Source organism: Spinacia oleracea, chromosome 4 (genome assembly GCF_020520425.1).
Source record: "Spinacia oleracea cultivar Varoflay chromosome 4, BTI_SOV_V1, whole genome shotgun sequence".
In the NCBI taxonomy this organism is placed as follows: domain Eukaryota; kingdom Viridiplantae; phylum Streptophyta; class Magnoliopsida; order Caryophyllales; family Amaranthaceae; genus Spinacia; species Spinacia oleracea.
In genome coordinates this window covers 923,407-936,342 of record NC_079490.1, presented here as the reverse complement: position 1 = coordinate 936,342, position 12,936 = coordinate 923,407, and positions in this window count along the sequence as shown.

The window sequence follows — 12,936 nt, the reverse complement described above, 5'->3', positions numbered from 1 at the left end:
AGACTTAGATTAAATGGATATGTATATGGATTGAATAGGGCTTGCATACTCTTTCCTTAATTTGGGCCTCAAATAGGCTCAGTTTAAATTCGGAGAGAATTCACATAAATTAATTAAGCTTAACCTTTGATCGACTAGAATTCAATGTGATGAATTCGAATTTAGTAATCGAATACAAGTCAGTTTTATCAATTCACTATCTAAAAATCTAAGACAAGTCACCTACATTAGTGTCTTATACAAGAAAAAAATACATTTTGTTTATCTATAATTTTAAAAACTCAAAAGCCAAATGCTTTTTTTTATCCTTGTGCAAATGCCTTACATGAGAGTAAGAGCAATTCCCAATGTAATAGATTGATTAATAAGCTTTGATACCGAAAGAATTTTGGTAGTACGTGAAAAGGTTAGGTCTACAAAAGGTTTCAAAGAGACAGTCAAAAAGCCATTTTCCTCATTACATGGGAGTAAAGCTAAGTCCAAAAAATATACTATTTCCTTGGATTTTATTATTTGTTCTGATTCCACTTGTCATGTTTGTCAATACATAACTTTAACCCTTAATAGTTTTACTGCAAAATTATAAAAATTATATATTTCGTATATATTTGAAAATATATAAAAAAAAAACTCATATGAAATATATGAGATCTTATAAATAAGACCAGCTTCTTACCAAATAGTCGAACTTTCCTAATTAATGGTGATACATATTGATCAAATAGTCATGTTTATTTAACGTAATCGGTCAAATATTAATACTTTCTAATCAAATAGTTACACTTTGTTATCGTACATTTATATTTTTTTATTGTTGACACAACGGTCTCATAAGATACCTACTTGATATGAAGGAGAATCTAACAAGATTCGGAGAAAAAAAATATCATGTATACATAAAAAAACATTGGTCAAAGTAAAATGGATAAATTAAATAGTGTCAAAAATCAAATAAAACTTACTTTAAAAAAACGGAGAAAGTAGATAGATATATAAGGACACTACAAGAATTTGTATCTTTAACGACAATCTAATTACGACGGGTTAAAAATTTCGTCGTAAAAGTCTTGTGACGAGGCTAACAACCAAACAAAGACGGGAACAACCGTCGCAAATGTCTTTTACAACGGGTTACCGATGGGATTTTTCATTAACGACGACCCCTTTTATGACGGATTCGTGACAGAAAATCCCGTCATTAATCAACAATTATTGCCCTTTAACAACGGAATTTTCCATCATTAATAGTACAATTTTTTGTAGGGGAAGCCAAATTAAAAATAAAGCAATAATTTGTGTGGACATCTTTTCAACTCCAACAACTTAGACTAGTCTTGTTCTTACTTGAATTTGGTCCTTTTTTTCTTTATTTATTGAAAAGAATTTATAAATTTTTTATTTTTTAGGATCATTTTTATGAAATCAATGAAATTGTTGTTGTTTTAATCTTGTCACTTTGACCACACACAACATGCAAACCACAAACTCATTAAGATTTTTGAATGTAATTGTCGCCTTCCGAGGTGTGACAATGATCTAGTCCCTGAATTTCTGGTTTTGTTTCTCCTTTTTGCTCCCCCTTTAACTTCTCATTTTATGATAATTATTTCACAAAATCTAGGGTTTTGGTTCATTGATCTATATGAAGTTGTACAAGATTCAATGAAAACTAGCAAAAAATGCCCCTAATAATTACGATTGATAGAATATGCCTTGAATCGGTTTAGAGAATACTATATAAATTATTTGGGTCACAACTAACAATACTGTACTTTGTATTATTCCAGATCAATAAAACTTTGTTCTGTTCTGCATGTGGATGTAGCATGCATGTGGACCGTAGCATGCAGATTATTGCTAGGCTGTGTTCAATTTACCTAAATTTCACTTAATCTTTCTAAAATTATATTATCTGAATTTGTTTTAGTTGTACAGTGCTATGTACTTGAGCATCTCTCATTTTCTAAACTTATCTTATTTGAACTTATTTTTTCTTAAAATAAGTAAAAATAAAATGAACATAACATGGTCTAAGTAAATGCTAACACAAGTTCGTATTTACATGTGGTGTACGATAAATATTGTACACCAAAGTTAAAGTTAACGTAAAATACTTAAAAATTACCTCATATATGTAAAAGTTATCTATTTTTCAAGGATGAAAAATTTTCAATTTAATAAAAAATATTTCTTCAAAATTACTAATAATATATAAAATTAATTATTTCCCTTTAAAATGTTTATATATCTTTTTTTTAATAATATAAAAGTTAAAAAAATTAGGTTCAAGTTAGAGAAAACTGGACAAAATTATATTGGTGTACAATAAATTTATTGTACACCTTATGTATTCAAGAACTTATTTCAAATGCTAATGTTTATGCTAATGCTAAAAAACCACACACTTGAACTTCGAGAGACCAAAGATACTAGTTATAGATGTAGTAGCATAACTTTAAGGATGATTCCAAAAAAATCAATAATTTTAACGACATGCAAAAAAAGGTGCAATTAAATTAATGTGAATGATATGATTTAACAGTCATTGATTAAGACCTTAATGGTTATTTTTACAAGATAGGTAAAGTGTAATCAAGGCCTACGCAAGTCTCACATGCAACCCAACATATTATGCAAATTGCAAACTCTCATTTGTACTACAAATTCTTGTATAAAAATATAAAATCGTTATTAAACTGTTATATCACATGTCATGTTACGTAACTATCTATATTATCTAATTAATAGACAACTATATATGATTGATGGTTAAGTAAAGTGTCAAACGGTCTGATAGGAGACGAGGCTATGTACATTTATATTATATGACCTAACTTACATGTTTACGAAAATGTACAAGTGATATCTATCTTTAAAATTATTAAATTGTTGGTAAATATATTATCAAAATTTTGAGAAGGTATTTAATATTTTTTTACGGGGGAAGAACAATTATTAATAGTTAGTTATATGACATCTACAATGATAAAAAAAAAAAAAAAAAAAAAAGTTGTATACAACAGATTTAGAGAAAAAAAATATATAACTGTTATAGTTAAAACAACGGTTTTTTCATGAAATGCCCACGAGGTTTAACGAAATGCACCAAATACACCCGCGTGTTTCAAATTACATAATATACCCCTATTTAAACTTATTTGCACCAAATGCCCCTAGACTTAACGGAAGTCTAACACCGTTAGTCATTAGTTCGAATTAGCCCTTAATTAACTTAATTAATTAATAATTAACTAATTAACTCCATTTTTCATTTTCTTTAAATTTTTTTTCCCTCTTTTCAATCACCTATTCCTTCTCTTCTGGTTCGAGAATCTCAACACCATTAGAAACTGAATTTGAAAATCCCTTAAATCCTCATCCATTGACAAATCCTCAAAAAATTGAAACCTTGAAAACCCAGATTCAATCTTCAAGAACAAAAACCAAGAAGAAGTCGAAACCAGCCTTAAAGACGCAAGCCAAGATCTCTCACTCTTCAAGTTCAAATCCAGTGTCGTCGTTGTGCTCGTTCTCTTCATGGTTTTTGGATTGCTCAATTCATAGTTCGATGGTAAAGCCGTGGCTAAAATCCCATTCGTAACACAATTTATGGAAATTGAAGAACAGACTCAAGAACAATAGAAAATGAATTCGAAATTTCTGAATTCTAATCCTATAATCGAAAATCTAAAAACCAAAATAGAATTACTAGGTTCTCTAATCTCTACTAATCGCTGCTGCTATATCTCATAATTACGATGTTGCTGCTGCTATGTGCGAACAGAATCAAAACAAAAAAAAAAAATCCAGAAAGAAGGCAAGGAAAAACGAAGAAGAAGAAGAAAACTGAAGAACGAAAAACTAAAATTCTAGCTACAAAATTAACTTTTTCCTCTTCTCTTCTCTAATTCTATGTGCTGCTGTCCTATACTTCCACCAACATATAATTCGCATTTCTAGAAATCGAATTGAGACAATTTGGGGAAAAAAAATGAGAATTTAGATTGAAGATTTTTTGTACGGGAGTTAGATTGAAGCGGAGCTCGGTGGTGGTGTGGGCGGAGGTCGGTGGGGCGGAAGTCGGTGGTCGATGGGACGGAAGTCGGTGGTCGATGGTGGTGGAACCAGGAGGGAAGGGGATGGATTGTTGTTGAGCTTGTTGAACCAGAAGAGAAGGAAGGGGGTGAGTGAAAATAAAGAAAAAAGAGAAAAAAATTAAATTAAAGAAAATGCATAATGGAGTAAATTATTAATTAGGGGTTAATTATTAATCAATTAGGTTGATTAAGGGATAATTCAAACTAATGACTAACGGTGTTAGACTTCCGTTAAGTCTAAGGGCATTTGGTTCAAATAAGTTTAAATAGGGGTATATTATGTAATTTGAAACACGCGAGTGTATTTGGTGCATTTCGTTAAACCTCAGGGGCATTTCATGAAAAAACCGTTAAAACAATTATTATTCTACCTCTCAAATCACAACTCGTACACCAGCACTTCTAGCTAAAATTATGTGTATTTAAATATAATATAATGTTATGCATGAGAGGATAAAAGTGCCCTTTTAATTTGTATTCGAGTATTCGGAAAAGATGGAAGACTTGGTCATGTTGGATCTTTGTCCAAATGGAAAGTGGAACTCGTTGTTTCCAAATTGGTTGCACATGGCTTAGATAATGATACTTCCTTTATCTATTTAATTATTTAATTAATTAATTAATTAATTAATCCATGGCCCCCTTGTATTTATTTTAATCACGCATAGAATATTACTACGTACTCTATAGTATATAGTTTTCTTGCTTGGCTTCTCAAATTATCTTTAGGTGTGGATAGTAAACCTTAATTAATATTTAGCTACGTTTGTATCCTACTATTTTTTTCTGATAGAAATTTGAGGACGCACGCGGAAGTTTTGATGGGTCTGAATAATATAACAAAATTGTATTTTTATCATTGATTATATTGATAAGAATTGTACAACAATATTTACTTTGGTAGAACACTTGTTTCTACTCCTCATATTTTGTGGAGCTCTCTTAATTGGCTCATCCCTAAACTTATGCAAATACTACCTATTTATAGTTGTTCAATATAGATCATCTTCATTCTCTAGAATTTTCTACCTCCTTCACTAACTAGATTTTTCTAGACACTTAACTAGATATTTTTTAAGTAAATTCTAGACATTATTTTGGCTAGATTTTTCTACACACTTTATTACTAGATTTTTTTCTTATATAGTACATTTTAGATTTAGATTTTTCTAGATTAAAGCAAACTACATATACTCGTATGTGCTCTTGTCAATGCATGTGCACATATAACCATTCATGCATAGAGCAAGATATGGACGGAAAATTTTAGGTCAATTGGCACATACTACGTCAAACGTTTCATTGAACATATTGATGTTCAATGGAAAAAAATTAACTTAAATTGAGTCATATAAGAGCAAGATAAGCCCTAAGTCTTAAGACTTTGGATGACATCATCAATATTATCTTAAGACAAGACTTCCATAATTTCACCCATTTATCTCATTTTGTCTTAACAAAGTCTTAAATGGAGTCTTGGTTTTTCAAGACTCAATTTAAGACTTGGACACTCACATGGGTGATGTCTTTCTAAAAGTGGGTGATGTCATGTACATGTATTGAGAAATCTTAATTGAGTCTTAGGGGTGAGGAGATAAATTTAGTTGAGTTTTAGCAAGTCTTAGCACATAAAAAATTATTAAAAATTAGTAGAAAGCTGATGTGGCATTTAAAGTAAGTCTTAAGACAAGACAGAGCTGAACATGCTCTAAGAGCATGACCAGCCCTATAGTCTTAAGATTAAACAAAGTAATTTGTAGTATTGAAGTGGATGAGTTTTATCAAAGTCTTAAATTGAGTCTTGAAAAACTAAAACTCCACTTAAGACTCGTTTTTTTTTTTTTTTTTTTTTTTGGTGCAAAGGAGGGGAGGAAACCCCGACAAAAAACTAAATGATTAAATTACAAAACGGGGTGTAGTAACACCCATAATGTCCGCGAAGAGAAGGTTCGATATTTCATTCGGAGGTGAATTAAAATATCGAATTCTTTCCTCTTGGTCTGCCCCTAAATTAGCTAAATAATCAGCAACTTTATTTCCCTCTCTATAAGTATGGATAATACTGACTTCCCAATCTGAGCATGCTAACAGGTTCCTGCAATGGTTAATTAAATGGTGACATTCTCCTCCTTGGTACTCCTTGCCTCTGATGACTTGGACACAGGCTTCATTATCCATTTGCAACACTAGCTTTCGAATGTTCATGCTTCTTGCCATGTCTAAGCCCAACATAGCAGCCAGTATCTCTGATTTGTAAGATGTGCACACCCCAAAATTCGCAGCAAAGGCCCGTTGAAAGTTCCCTCTATGGTCACGAATCACGCCCCCCCCTCCAGCTCTTCCAGGAGCACCCTTAGCTGCACCATCCGTATTAAGTGTGAGATAGTCAGTTGGGGGAGCTATCCACTTAACCAGGATCTCTCTTCTGCTTCCGTTCGAGGATTGACCTTCATCTATCAACTTAAAACTTGCCCAAGTTTCCTCAACTCGCTGATGTAGGAAGCTTCCTGCATTGATTGGAATTTCATTGTTTCTGTCAAAGGTACTACAATTCCTCCATCTCCATATCCACCATAGTACCACCCCAAAACAGGTAGGCCATTTATCTGAGTATATGAGCTCCTTAGCCTTTAGATTTCGCACCAGCCAGCTTGTGAGGTCGCCAGAGAAGAAGGAGGGGTAATTGGAAGGTCCCCCCATGGTGCTCCATATGTGTCTTGCTATGGGGCAATCTCTGAGTGTATGAAGCAGAGTTTCTTCAGGGTGGTTGCACCTCTTGCAGCTAGGGTCGATGGTGAGCTTTCGTACTAATCTGTTAGCATTGCAAAGGAGTCTGTTGTGAAGTGCGAGCCATAAGAAAGTACGAACCCGTTGTTGTACCTTGGTCTTCCAGGCCAGCTCCCATTTGAAGTCAGTTAGCACCTCATCGCCATTGCTAATTATTTTAATGGCATTTTTTATTGAAAATTCACCATTTGGTGAGCCTTTCCAGTAGTGTAAATCTCCAATCAATGGGTCTTCCACCACTCTATGTGAAGCTATCTTCTGAAGTGTCTCTTGTGGGAGGAGGTTTGCGAACTCATCCCACTTCCATTCGCCCCCTGCTTCCCACATCTCACAGACTGTAGAACCATCGATAGAGGGTGGAATAGGTGCAATGGCTAGTTCTCGCAGGTGGGTGTCAGTGGCCCAAATATGGTCCCAAAACAGAGTTTTTTTCCCATTACCGATTGCAGTCGAAGTTCCTTTACGTAGCCATTGTGCATTTTCCGTGATCCCCCTCCAAACATTAGACATGGTCGATGTTGGGGTGAACATGTCAATGTCGCACCTACCTTTGCAATATTTGTAACGGAGTACCCGTGACCAAAGAGCATTCGGCTCCGTTAGCACTCTCCAGCCGAGTTTGGTTAGAAAGACCGAATTGGCTTGACGGGCAGAACGTAGCCCAACACCCCCTTGATTTCGCGGTAGTTGGAGCGTCTCCCATGATAGGAGATGTATCTTGCGTTTTTCATCACTTCCACCCCAAATGAACCGCCTTGTTTTTTTGTCAATGTTGTCGCATATGGTTCTTGGGATCTTCGCGGTTTGCATGGAGTAACACGCCAAGGAGGAGATTGTTGTTTTAGCTAGTGTAATTCGACCCGCCATTGAAAGGTATTTCGACTTCCACCCTGAAAGTTTTCGGTCCACTTTCTCACACAAATGCTTAAATGTTTCACAGGTGACCCTGCTTGTTAAAGTTGGCATGCCCAAGTAGCGTCCCATATCAGTAGTGACTTCCATCTTCAAGGCTTGGCTGATGGCCATTTTGTTTTCGTCAGAAACATTATTGGAGAAGAACACACTCGATTTCTGGAGACTAACCTTTTGCCCAGAGGCCATACAAAACCGATCGAGACATTCAGCAATTATTAAGGCTTGTTCAACTGAAGCTTCTGAGAATAGAATAATGTCGTCGGCAAAGAAAAGGTTGGTGAGTTGTGGTCCACCTCGACTGATTTGGATGGGTTTCCATTTCCCCGCCAGTATGGATTCTTCAATAATCTGGTTTAGTCTCTCCATGCACAATACGAACAGATAAGGAGAAAGCGGATCCCCTTGACGTATCCCTCTAGTCGGAGAAAAGGACTCAGTTTGTTCACCATTCCATAGGATTCGCATCGAAGGCGAGGAGATGCACTCCATGATAACTTCATTCATAATGAGAGGGAAATTGAATTCATTGAGGGTGTCACGGATGAAGCTCCATTTTAGGCGATCATACGCCTTCTCAAAATCAATTTTGAGTGTCATGAACCCCTTCTGCCCCTGCTTTCTTTTCATGGTGTGGAGGACTTCCTGTACAATGACAATATTATCCGTAATTTGGCGTCCCGGGACAAAGCTTGTCTGAGTGTTGGAAGTAATGTGCGGTAAGATGAGTTTGATTCTGTTAACAATCGCTTTGGTGATTATCTTATAGGTTACGTTGCATAACCCTATAGGACGGAATTGGGAAGCCATTTCCGGGTTGTCGAGCTTGGGAATAAGAACCAGAAAGGTTTCATTTAGGGTTGGGGGAAGGCCCTTCCCTTCTAGTGCAGCCAACACCATTGAGTAAACATTGGGCCCAATTACATCCCAATTTTTTTGATAGAACAGGGCTTGGTAGCCGTCGGGCCCAGGTGCCTTTAACGATCCCATATGCTTAATGACACAATCTATGTCACTCTTAGTGTACCGACGGTTTAGGATGTTCCAATCCTCATTGGATAGATGTGGGCTTACACCAGTGGGGATGTTGTATTCTACTTCCTCATTATCATCAGTGAAGAGTTTTGCAAAATAGGCTACCACAATTGCTTTGACTTGATCTTTGTCGTAGACCCATTCTCCCTCTGAGTTTTTGATTGCAGAAATTCTGTTTCTCCATCGACGAACGACCGTGCTTAAATGGAAGAAGGTGGTGTTGCGATCACCATCTTTGAGCCAGTCCACCCGGGCCTTTTGGTACCATAGCACTTCTTCTTGGTCAAGGATGATATCTAGCTCTCGTCGAAGGGAAGCTTCCATCTTTAACAGGCTCGAGTTTCTACCTTTTGAGAGTTGAGTTTGGATTCCTCCAATTCTTGCTAGAAGCCAGCGCTTCTGCCGAAAGATATTGTAAAAAGTTTCCTTGTTCCAGTGTTGAAGATCACTCGAGAGTGACTTGAGATGTGGGATCAAGGGGGCTGTCTGGTTCCATTTATCAATCAGGAAATCCCGGAACTTCTCGTGGGTTAGCCATGCTGCTTGAAAGCGGAAGGGCCTATTAATCTTACACAGAGGGGCAAAGCCATTCGAAGAGATTAGTAAGGGACAGTGGTCCGATTGAATCGCAGGGAGATGCTTAACTCGAGCCTTGTCAAATAAGAGACCCCATTCTGAGTTGCAGAGAGCTCTATCTAGTCTCGCACTCCGCCTTGTGTCCACTGAATTTCCACGGGCCCAGGTGTGCGATGGCCCAGAAAATTCAACCTCCAGTAATTGATTGCTGTCTACCCATGCATTGAAGAGGCTGCTTCGGCGAGTGGTATCAGCGGAACTGGAATTTCGTTCCCAACCAAATCTTGTTTCATTGAAGTCCCCCGCAAGAATCCAGGGTTTATTATTTTGAAAGGCAAATTCTTCAAGGTTGCGCCATAATTCTTGTCTTTTGGTTGGGTCTGGGGATGCATAAATAGCTGTGAGGTACCATGGAATCTCACCATTCCGGGTGATCAACATTGTTATATATTGGTTGTGTTTATCTATGGGATCAATGGTGACTAATTCAGGTTTCCAGAAAACCCAAATTCCACCGCTGAAGCCTTGTGCATCTACTCTTATGTGGCCAGTGTATCCTATCATCTTGGCAATTTTCATAGCATGTTCACCTCCCATATGGGTTTCAACAAGGCTCAATACAGAGGGCTTATGGGTTCGGACAACCTCACGAAGTGCGTTCATGAAGTCACGGCTACCTGCTCCTTGGACATTCCACACCATGCAAGAAATAGGTGGAAGGTTGTTGGTTAAGTTGTGTGCACTATTCATTAAGGGTGGTGAGTTTGGAAACATGGATTTGAACGCATTTGAGAGATGCTTAATGGCTTGGTTAACTTCATATGGCAGTTTCAGTGTTACCATCATCTCCGGGCTTTGTTGATTCGGTGCTTGCCATGAATGTATCTCGAATACCATCGTGTTCGTCAGGGGGTCTGCTATGCCCATATATGGGTTGGTCATCGGATAGTTCGCACATATAATCTTCTCCGGTGGGATGTGCAACAGGATTGGGTTGGGGTGGTGGAGAGACATGAGAGACTTCCAGTGATGGGGGGTTCGTTTGATGGTGCTTATCAGGGCTTAAGGATGGCTTTAATGTGGTGATTTTAGGGTTTAGGGAAGGGTTTATGGCTTGTGTTTGGGGCAAGTAGGTTGTGGCTGTATTGGCTTGAGGTGTAGCCTGGAATTGGATTGGAAGGTTTTCTTTTTCCGCCGCGAACAAGACAGGATTTTGGGGCAATTGGGTCGTTGGGATATTAGTAATATCTCTTAAACCCTTATTGGACTCCAGATTTGGAATATTATGCTTCTTTTTCTGTTGCCAAGTTTTGGTAGGAGTGTGATTGATGATTCGATTTGAGGAGATTCCTAAATTGAAGGGATTTGGTGTCAGGCCTTCATTAGGAACTTGAGAGTCCTTTCCTAAATCCACAGTCCCAAAAGAATTGGTGATTTCCTCGGTTCCCATATCTTTTGGGGGAATATTATGTTCCCTAAAATCACGGTTAGTTTGTTGACCTTGTTCCCCAAGGACTGTAAATCTCGATCCTCCGAGATTTCCTGCTTGATTCTGGGCGTTCTTTGGTTGACCATGGTTAGGTGGTTTGGTTGCTGACCTGTTTGACTCTGGTTGTTTCTCCGGTCGCGGTGGTCTTTTCCGGGGTGGTGGTTTCTTGACCATCATCCATGATCCAAAATCTTGATCCTCAATTAGGTGGGGGTGTTCAGTATTGATACCTTGTGCATTCGGTTCAGTGGTATGCATATCATTGTCTGTTGCATCCTTGACTGCTATGCATTTATCATCCGAATGTCCAATCTTTCCACAGGAGAAACATATCATCCTCAAGCCTTCATATTGGATTTTCCACACCTTTCCTTTAAGCCAGAATTTGGAGAGGAGAGGTTTAGCCAGGTCGAGTTCGACGCTTAACCTTGTGAATTGTCCACGGTCTGCAGAGGCCGTATTATGATCAATGCGTAAGACTTTTCCTATTTTGCCACCCACTTTCTTGAGGAAATCTTGATCAAAATATTCAACTGCTAGGTGGGGAATACGAACCCAAGCTGTTAAATATCTCATTGGGGCATTGTCCGGGATGAAATTTGGTATCCATTTTCTGATTGTTAAATAGTTATCGTCAAGCATCCACGGCCCTTGTGTAAGAACATAATTGTAATCATCCGTGCTAGAGAATCTGGCGATGAAAAAGTCATGTCCTACATCGGTTAAGATCAATCCCCCTTTGAGCTCCCATTTTTTTTTCAGTCTCTTCATGAGAGACATGTATCCAATCTTGCTGTCAAACATTTTGATAATGAGTGCTCGTTGCCAGGGTTGCCTCATCCTTCTTTTTTCTTCTTTTGTTAAGAGAATTATTGGGCAGCGAGGGTCGTCCTCCATGTCTTCTGGAGCAGTGTCATCATCGGAAAGATCTTCCTCTTCAAGGGGGACTAGGCTGTCATTGAAGACTCTTTGCATCTGGTCGGCTGCTACCAAGTCACGGAATGATCTCCCATTCGCAGTAGGTATGATTTTTGGAGGGATTGGATTAGCAGATTGAGGGGGAGGTTGGTTTGTAGCATTTTCTTGGTGTGAATTGAACATTAAGTGCGTGATTTTCCGTTTGGAATTCTTTTGTGGAGGGTCAATTGATTGGGAGTTGAGGTTTGGTGGTTTTTCCATGCCTCAGGGTCAATTAATTAATCGTACAGGTCGACAACAACTTGTGTACTACGTCACACGTTAGTGAATGGTGAGAATTAAACAAATCAAGTAAATACACTTAAGACTCCTTGTGTGAGTTGAATGAAATAATAAAATAATAAATGGTGCATAAATACACAAATCTTAAACAAGTTTGAAGGGTGAAGAGCTAAATTTGATTGAATCTTAAGAAGTCTTAATTATAATTTAATTATTTAATAATAGTAAAATATTAACATGGCATGTACAAAAATCTTAAGACAAAACCCCTTTAATCTTGCTCTAAGTAACGTAATATTCGGAATATATATTTTATGTAGATGTGAACAACGAAGTAAAGTATATTAGTTTGATTATAACATGTATTGGGCTGACACTTAACACCTATATATGTGATCTGAATTCAAATTCCGTCTACATCATAATAGCTAGATCTTTAATTTAACTAATTTGTACGTAGCCAAGAAGGCTCTTATGATTAGACTCTTGTTCTAATCATTCCCTTTTGATAATCAATCTATACTTTCATGATCTTTACTTTCCTCTCTCACGATCATTGACTCATTTTAATTTGTTCATTGTTAACCTTAGTTTGCCCTACTCATCAAAACGCATGATAATCTTCATCATTTGCTTGAATCTTCTTCACAATTAGTAGATCTTATTTTTATTTTTTTTAATTCATTCGGACGGTACGGGACCAATTAATAGATCTTAATAGTACACTATATATTATACACATATTATCATACAATATATAGTTAATTAATTAATTAAGGATATATGATTAGTTAGTTCACAAGTCTAATTCATGAATGTATTGAGATAGATCATATGATA